General features: G+C 30.1%; 1 non-coding gene across 1 annotated transcript; it reads left to right on the forward strand.

The window, feature by feature from the left end:
• The first annotated feature begins 340 nt into the window (after nt 1–340).
• Nucleotides 341–447, forward strand: LOC148761020 (small nucleolar RNA R71). Its single transcript, XR_016028769.1, has one exon. It is a non-coding gene; the product is annotated as a small nucleolar RNA R71 (small nucleolar RNA).
• The last annotated feature ends 7182 nt before the right edge of the window (nt 448–7629 follow it).

The following is a 7629-nucleotide window of genomic DNA, read 5'->3' on the forward strand; positions in this document are numbered from 1 at the left end:
GATCACTTAAATGACTATTTCCACACATTTCACAAACTACAAATGAATTTTTAACTGCATGAACTCCCAATGTGTCAAACTTCTTGGACAGTGCAGCCACTTGCGTAGCTACTTGAGCAGTTAAGTTGCCAAGTGCCTCAATTTCATAAGTTCCAACAGTTTTTTTCGGACCTGATCTTTCTGAAGGCCATTGATAATTATTTGAGGCAATCTCTTCCAACAAATTATAAGCATCTACAACATTCTTACTCATTAATGCCCACCACCACCAGCATCAATTGTGATTTTTATTGCCCCAACTAACCCATTGTAGAATGTTTGAACTTGCAACCAATCAAGAATCCCATGATGTGGATATCTTCTCAGTAGTTCTCTAAACCTCTCTCAGGCTTCATACAAGGACTCACCATCAAATTGTGTGAATGAGGTGATATCGTTCCTCATCTTTACAGTCTTGGCAAGCAGAAAAAACTTTGCAAGAAACTTTTGAGCCAAGTCTTCTCATGTAGTGATAGACCCATTGGGCAGTGAATTAAGCCAGCTTTTTGCCTTATCCCTTAGAGAAAATGGAAACAGTCTCAATCTAATAGCATCATCAGTTACTCCATTGTATTTAAAGGTATTGCAAATCTCTAGAAAATTTACTAAATGAGAATTAGGATTATCACTGGGTAACCCACCAAATTGGACTGAAGACTGGATCATCTAAGTGTAAGCTGGTTTAATTTCGAAATTGTTTGCATTGATGGAAGGTCTCCTAATGCTTTGGTGCAAACCTTGCAAAAGAAGAACGACATAATCTCGTAGTGCTCTATTTGCTCCAGGAACAAGATTAATGGCATTATTACCATTGTTATTGTTATCTTCAGCCATTGTCTAGCTTAAAGCTGTAACTTGTAAATTCTCCCTTCGATGTCTTTTGAAAGTTCTTTCTATCTCAAGATCAAAAGGAACAAGATTCAAGTTGTTTCTTCTTTGCATACAATGACGAAAGATATGTACAAACAAACAAACTCTAATATTAAAACAAGAAAAATAAAATTTGAAGTAAGACTAAATTGCTTGGTATTAGTATTAATAAAAGTTTTAAAAATAATTTTCCGGCAATGGTGTCAAAAATTTATCAGTTAAAATTTTACAATGCAAGTATACGTATCGAATAGATAGTATATAAGTAAGCAGAGTATCGATCCCATAGAGAATTGATCTAAAATTTTACTAAGTACTAAAATTAGAACAAATTAATCTTATCCAAACACTCAAAATTAATTGATTAATTAAAACTAATTAACTAAAATTTTAACCAACAAGAAAAATCAAAATAATAATAACTTAAGAAAATATCAAATCAAACAAGCCTAAAATTACAATATCCCTCACACTTCATCTAAATCTTACCTCTCTTCCTTAACTTATTTCAATGGGTTGAATTGCTAACCTAGAGGCCTAAATTATTTATAAGGGTTTCCCGACTCATCTTATAAAAATATTTATTTTAACCAAACCATATATCCTTATGTGAATTGAAATTAAAAAAGACTCATTAAGTTCAAGCTCTAATCTGGCTACATATGGCCTATAAGTATATTCCTATTCTATATGCAAATCAATTAATATGATCATATGCTATCCCAATTTTAATCTACACTAAACTCCATTTCCCAAGTTTGTTTAGGTTCCTAAATCAATTTAATTGGTGGCCAGGTAATTAAAAGTATTAAGAACAAATTGGAATAAACAATTCAATTCCCATTGAAGATAAGAAAGAAAGAGATTGAAAATCTAGATTACTTGTGAGTTCAACTGCAATCCTAGAAAAAGCAAATTAGCTACTCATGAATGTAAAAACAAATAACATTATAATAAATTCAACCATTGAGAGTAACAAGAAAAATAAAAACCAAGGAAGAAAACAAAACAATATTTGTCATTTTGATCTCCAAGTTTCAATCTCAACTCTTAGCTTTTTGAATCATCAAAAATTGTCTCTAATGTTGTTAAACATATCCTATTTATATTAATAAACTTAACCTAAAGTTCTTTAAGTTGACTTAGGGTTTAATTGGGCTTAAAAGTGTAATGAGAGGCCCAAAAATCAATTGTCAATCTTTACAAAATTTCATTCCTAGTATAATACGTCCAGCCATTTTCTGATGAGATTTTCTTTATCTTCAAAGTAGAACTGGGTAAAGTTATCTGCATGAAAGTTGTAGCTCTGTCTCTTAGCTTTCCAATGGTCTAAGAATCGCATTATTTAGAGTTCTGTAACTTGAGTTATGGCCAAAACACTGAAGTATATGTAAGTAGACTTTCAGATCTTTCAACATCTCACTTTTCAAAATTAAGCTCAATATCTTTTAGTTCCTACCAAAAAAATATAAAAACTAATAAATAATAACCAAATTAAAAAGAATAACATAAAATTAAAGCAACTCACTTAAAAATAAACTAATTATAAAAACAACTAAAAATAAATAAATTATAATTAAAAATTGAAGACTTAGTTAATGTTTAATAACAAAATTGGAATACAATAATTCTATAAAATAGAATTATCATTCATCACAAGCCTTTTGGGTTCAATTGGCTCTTGATTACGATATCTAGAGCAATGTATATAATACTTAAACTTATAAATATTCATAACTCATCTGAAAATTACATGAAAAACACAAACAATTGATCTTGAGGGATTTGACTTTTTTTTTTATTAAATGTATATTTTATTTTTTCTTGTGTTATGTTTTTAATTTATTAATTAATTTCATATTTGAGCATAAAATCAAATCCTAACAAAAAAGGGTACCGTTTTGCGAAGGTTGTGCAACTTGAAAGAAGCAGCGCCTAACGGTGTCGTTTGATGAGTCACCTGTGCACCGAATGGTGCGTTTTGCTGGAGGTGTTGTAGGCTACTGAAGCAGGCCCGTGTGCTTTTTCCCAGCCTAGTCTTTTTGGGCCAATTCAAGCCTAAGATACGTATGGTTTCTTCCTCTCTTTTGGGCTACTGCTTTGGGCTTTGATTGTTGAAATTTTTGTGGGTTTTTGCATGTTGTTAAGCCTAATAGACTTCTAGAAAATATAGAAATAAAAGAATATGTTTTATGAAAATATGATAAGATAGAATATAAAAATGTTTATTTTTATAGTATAGATATTAGGAATATGGAAACAGAAAATTATGGAAAAAGGTATACATAAAATAATAATATGTACATTTAGTTGTACAGAGTATATAGGTATATAAAAATAAAACAAGAAATATGATAAAAAATTTAAACATAAAAATAGAATGATTATTTTGAGTTAGTCTAATGATGAAACTTCACTCGTAAGTGTGAAGAGTCACATTTTAGAGTTAAACTTCTTAAGTGAGGAACTTAATTAAGGCTTTCACCAAAGCGTTGGAAAACCCTAATTTTATGTTTTGATAACCCTCTTACTCAAATAACCGTTTTAAACATTTTTAGAAAGGTAGTAATAATAATAAAAAGAGGTTTAAAGCAAAAAAAAAAGAAATAAATTTATTAGATATGTACATATATATAAGTAATAAGAAATTAATTTTTTTTGAATTACTTTCTGATGATGGAATTTTATTCGAGAATGTGGAGAGTTGCATTTTCGAATTGACTTTCTTAGGTGAGGAATTTAGTTAGGGTTTTCATCAAAACGTTGGGATAAATCCTAATTTTTATATTCCAATCCTTTGTTAATTCAAATAATTAGCTTGATGGGGGTAATAATTTAAGGGAATTAATTCATTAAACATTTTATTCAAAATTAATAAAAGATAAATAATGTAGTAATCAATAATTAATTTAAGTAACTATTCTAAATAAGAGATTTTTGAAGCTAATTTATTTAATAAATTAGAAAGTAACTTAATGGTCAAGGTCATTTATTTTGAACCAATCTCTGAGGATGGAATCTTTCTCAAGATGTGAAGATTAGCATCTTTGAGTTGAGTTTTCTAGGTGAGAAATTTAATTAGGATTTTCACCGCAGCATTGAAAAAATCCTAATTTTATATTTCGAAACTTCATTGGTTCAAATAGATAATTTAAAATTTAATAAGAATAAAAAAAGGTATTCAATTAAAACAAAATATAAATTATATAATTGCAAAATTCTAAATCAAATATTACACTTACAAACACATTCATTTTGCATCTACCATTGCATCGCATAGTTAATTATTTTGCAAATAGGTATAAAAACCCCGATGTTGGGATTTTCTCGAGAAGTTTGTAGAGACGAGTTTTTTTCAAAATTTTTCTCAATGAGGAAAAAACTTTTAGACTTCACCAAAGTGTTGGGATGGTTTATAAATGATTTTTTGATACAAGGTTTTCCCATTATTTAAAATTGAAAAATCATATCATCATTTCATGGTTTCATCATGTGCATTAATAAGATATTTGGTTCATGAGTGACAACCTACAATGATAGGATCTTCTTGGAGGAGCTTATGGAGACGAGTTTTCTCAAGAAATTTATAAGGTGAGGAGAAATACGTAGAATTCACCAAAGAATTAGGATGGTCTTAGAAAATTTCTTCAAGATGAAGATTTCATTCACATACCAATAATAATAATAATAATAATAATAATAAAAAAAAAACCAAATATATAAATAATAAAAATAAATTAGGGAACAAAGAAAGATAAGGAAAAGTAAGATATATAAAATCAGAAATAAAATAATGATTAATGATTAAGGAAACATAAAAATAAAATTAAAAATTAAGGTTAAAATATGATAACGTATGATTAATGGTATTGTTCGTGGAACGAGGTATCATGGGAGTGCTAATCCTTCCCCATGCATAACAGTACTCCCAAACCCAACTCTAAAAAATCGTATACTAGATTGTTATTCTTTAGACGGACTTAAAATCAATTTAGAACTTCGTCGAATAAAACGAATCTAATAGGTGACCAATTGCACCTTATAAAAAAGACTAGTGGTAACTCCCAAAATTTTCAAGTCGAGGTGGACGGGTTCCCGAACTTGCACATAGGAACAGTTTGGTGACTCCATTAGAGATTTGGAGAGTTGAGCTAGTAATTAATCATGGGTTATCATAAGCCTTAAATAATTTAATGTTTCCTTTAATTTTGAGCATTATTGTTTTGTTATTGTTATTTATTTGTTGCTTTTAATAATTGTGGGGCATTTAGGATAAAGGGGTATCAGATGAGTGATTAAAGGTTGGTCTATTCTTTCACATACATGACACATTGCATTCACAGATAAGCTTTTTGCCTAAGCTTTTTGCCTAAGCTTTGTTCTTATTAAGAGGGAGTTAAGTAGCTACGTTTTTATGAGGTGATAACCTCTACTTGGGCTAGCACTCCCACTCAAATTGAACCTAGTCTGTTTAAAGCCTGTAAGGGGTGAGGACCAAGGTGCTTTGCTAGTCCAAGTGGGATGATGGCAAGGACAATTTGGGAATCTTTAGCTTTGAGTGAAATCGAACTCAACATATAAAAGGCTGAGGAGCCATCCCATAAGTAGAGTCGTACCAAACTTGTCATGAAGAGTACACCTTAATTTAGGACACATAAAGGAACAATTTTGTCTTAGTAGTCTCTTCTTTGATAAAACAAAAATAACACATGTCAAAGTGACATTTAAAAAAAAAAATAAAAGGTTGTTTCCTTTTTCCTTCTTATTGGAAAAAGGTGAGGAACAAGATTTTTGACATTCATTATTTCTCTATTTTTAGAAGATTTTTCTCTTTACTTTTACTTTCAAAATTTCAAAAAAATATTTTTCTCTCTTTCCTCCTAAAAGAAAAAGATAAACATGAAAAAGAGAGAGGATTTTTTTATTTCCTTCGTGGAAAAAAATATAAAGAAAGGGAAATAAAAAAGAAAAAAAAAGTCTTTTCTTTGAGTGAGGCCTTTCCAAAAATGAAGAAAAAAAGTGTCTTTAGATCCTTTTGTCTATAAAAACGAAAGAGAAGAGAAAGAAAGAAAAGCTTTCTTTCTTACAAAAATAAATGAGGAAGGTAAAAGAGAAAATGATTTTTCTTGCACCTTTTTCTTTCTCTGAAAAGAAGCAAAAAAAGAAAAATAGGTTTTTCATTTATGCAACAAGAAGAGAGAAAATAAAAAAGTTTTTTCATTTCTTCCATTTTGTTCAAAAACAATGAAAAGAGAAGGATTTTAGTTTTAAATAAAATATTCTACTTCCCACTGTACATGATTTTCAATAATGTGGTCTTTCATTTCACTTCATATCATCCATACATCAAGGCACCTTAACATTTCATGCATACATGCATATATTATTCATTTACAAGCAATCGTCTCATGTTTATTTTAATAAAGAAGAACCCTATTGTGTTGTTAGCTTTGTAGGAAAGGGAATAAATTCATTCTTTGAGAAAAGAAAAAAATCCAAATTTTTAGTAAAGTTTCAATTTTCTTTCCTAATTTATTTTGGTTTCGGTCAAAAGGATTAAGAGATATGGAACATAATAACTCTATTTTATAGAGTTATTTAGTCACGATTTTGAGTGATTTTGTCTAAGTTCTTTAGATTTAATTTAAGTATTAAGAGTTTTTAATCATTTATTTTCTTTTTAGTAAATTATATTCGGTTCAATTGTATTAAGTTATTTTACGATGTTTTACTTTAAGTTGTATTAAGTTATTTTATCATGTGTCTATATTTTGAGCATATCTTTTGGTATAAAAGTACAATTGACATGATTCTTAAACCATTGGAAAAGGCAGACCTACAAGTTTCATGTTTACCACTTTGCTTATTTCATTTTCAAAGAAGGAAGAAATCTCATTAGAAGCCAAAGTCGTGCAGAAGAGCTTGATAATTTAATGCAGTACAAAAGGGACCACGACCATGGAAGGAATTCGCGTTGCAGCGCTTCCACAACCATGTTTGCTTCAACCACACAAAAGCCTCGATGCGCGATCACCAATGAACTAGCATCGTGACACCCAAAAAGAAAACATGAAAAAAAAAAAAGTATGAGGCTCGGTGTCATGGACTATTCTCCTTCATTTAAGTATGCGATAGTTTGTATGACGTTTGAGTGGAAGTTTCCAAGTAAGCCAGTCAATGACTAGTCTAGATTTGAACAAACATCAACAATAGCCACAAATTAGATTAAGGTAACATCGAAATAATAATGCATACCGAATGCCATATACGCAACCACTAGAGACATATGAAAAAAATTATTTTATTGATATGAAAATGAGTATAAAGGGACCAAGACACGCCATTGTTGAGTCATCGGGGCAACCTTAGATAATTTGTTACATACATACCTTTACTAGTGAAGTAGCTAATAATTCGTCGACCGTTCACCCCCTATAAAGAGTTTATGAGATCTTACAAGTATTCTACCAATAGCTATTACAATGCTTGAAATGAGAACATTCCTTTCTTAAAAGGTCTTTCCCTCTAAAGTCTTAACAAGTATTTCTAAAGATATCACCACGAGCCATTACAATGTTTGCATGGGGAACATTTCTCTTACAAGTACAAAAGACTCAATCTCTTAGACAAGTCAACCTTGTCATAGTCTACTATAGGTTGGCTCATAACATCCTCCCCCACTTAATCTGTTTACGTCCTCGTTGACTGGTTGGCTTGGAA

The sequence above is a fragment of the Theobroma cacao genome, chromosome 9, assembly GCF_053813885.1.
Source record: "Theobroma cacao isolate CCN51 chromosome 9, ASM5381388v1, whole genome shotgun sequence".
Taxonomy (NCBI): Eukaryota; Viridiplantae; Streptophyta; class Magnoliopsida; order Malvales; family Malvaceae; genus Theobroma; species Theobroma cacao.